We start from the raw sequence: 2,218 nt of genomic DNA, 5'->3' as shown, positions 1-2,218 counted from the left end.
GTAAGCTTTGTTTACCTTAGTGTGTTGGCCTTCTCACCACTGAAATCCAATGGATTTTCAGTGGTGAGGAAGGGGTTCTGAGGTCTTGCATAGGGGAGGGACACCCCTCTCCCTTGGTATCTCATTTTGTTCATGTTTTGGCTCATAAGGGTAGCATGTGTGCTTGGTTGTATTTGGCCCTATTTCAGAGGCTTTTGGGTGTTATTTGGGCATATCTTACCTCTTTTTTTGGTCGGATTCGTGGTCCCTTACATGCTTAATACAGTTGCTTTGTATTCCCTAATTTTGCCTAGAAATACATCTAGCCATTAGACCATCGTGCTTGCATATTCTGGCCTAGCTTTGTGAAGCTTTTGGTCATGATTTATCATGATTGAGGTCTGTTAGGTGCTGGTTTGGTCATATTTGCCATGTTTGGTATAGCCCCTTTGTATTTTGGCTTGTGAGCCTTGAGTGTGTGAGTCACTAGCATGCTTTAGTTGGGTGTTTCAATGATTTGGAGTTATTTCATATGCCATTTCAGTCCCTAATCCATGCTTGTATGCCCACATTCATCATCACTTTCTTGCCTTGAAAGGTTGTTCTTTTGTGCCTTGGAAAATGGTCATTGTGCATGCCTATGTGTTTAGACATTAGGCTGCCATATCAGTGGGTTTTGAGGGCCCTTTTTGCATGCTAAAACTCCGTTTTGTATTGAAAAATTCATGTCGTGTTTGCTTGGGAGAGGTGTTGAGCAATGCCTCCATTTTTGGCCTTGAATGCCCATGTTTTGGACTCATTCCTTGGCGTGTTTTGACCATGATCTATGTATGCTTTAGTTTTGTTTTGGGGTCCCTTGGGACTGTTTTAGGTCATTTTGGTCCTTTAAGGTTTGGTTGACATAGCTTTGGTTTGACCCCCTTTATTGGCTTCAAGTGTTGGTCATTGTTGCATGTCTTGCTTGCATGTTTTGTTTGATTTGGCATCATTCTCTATTCATTTTCAGAGCTTAGCATGTTGGTTTAATGCCCATATGTATTGCCTTTAAGTATGCTTAGAGTTGTCCCCTTTTATGCTTAGGTGATGGACCTTGATGTGTGCATGCTTGCATGTATCATTTGTGCTCTTGTGTATCCTCTAAGGCCACTGTTTTGGGGGTGGGCTGAGGTCCTCTCATTTCAGTACAAGTCCGTCTTTGCATATTTTGCATGCTTGCATGTTGTATTGCATTGGTTGCATGCTTACATTGTATCATTTTTGCATGTTTGCATGTTGTTTAGTTAATGGCATTACATAGTCTTGTTGTATGCTTGATATGTCCATATTGCATTAGTCTAGCATGCAGGATTAGATAGTGTCATGTTGCATTAGCTTAGCATGTTCATGTTATCTTGCATGAGTTGCATCACCTTGCATTGTATATTGCATCCATGCATTACATTTGGCTTGGCTTGGGGTGTCAAGCCAAGTATGAGGATTGAGAAGTGTTCATACTCCAAGTGATGTAACACGTCTCAACCCTCGGTCGTCAATCCCCTTGACCTCAACATGATAGGGTGTTGGCATTCATCTCTTTTGTTTGCATGCATTTACATCAAAGTTGCTAACTTGGCCTCTTAGGCCATCATGCATAAAAAATGCATAATTGATGACCCGAGGGTCGAGGGTCATGCTCCCTTGAGTCCCTTGCATGATAGGGAGTGTGCCCATGCTCACATTTGCTTGAAAATTCCATGCCATACACTGTTTGCCCTCTGCTGCTGTCAACTGTAGATTTCAACAGGAAGATTTGGCCGGCCGGCAATGATGAGTGCCGACCGGCAAAGAATTTTGGCCGAGAGCAAAATCTTTAGCCGATAACCTCATTCCCATGGCCGGTGGCCTTTTGATTTGGCCGGTGGAACTCCACTGCACTCAGAATGAAGTTCAGAACAGTTCAGGAGACTTTCATAAATTTCAGAGGGGCAGGGCAGTGTCAACAGAGACAACAGTGCTATGGCAGCAAATTTTCGGGCGAGACGAGTCAAACATGCATCATCCACGCATCCCAAGGCGGGGCTGTGGCCACTTTAATCCTGCGTTTAATTTGTTAATTAATTAGAAATTCTGTAATAATTAATTTAGTATTCGGACTGTAATATTTATTTGGACCCTCCGAGCGAGGGCAATTGTGTAATAAGTGTGCGTGAGTGTGTGTATGTCTTCCAACCCCACGTCTTTCTTCCCTTTTATTTACCTG

Source organism: Camellia sinensis, chromosome 13, assembly GCF_055761805.1.
Source record: "Camellia sinensis isolate YWXY chromosome 13, ASM5576180v1, whole genome shotgun sequence".
Classification (NCBI taxonomy): Eukaryota; Viridiplantae; Streptophyta; class Magnoliopsida; order Ericales; family Theaceae; genus Camellia; species Camellia sinensis.
The sequence above is the reverse complement of the archived record's forward strand: the minus strand, read 5'-3'. Positions refer to the sequence as shown.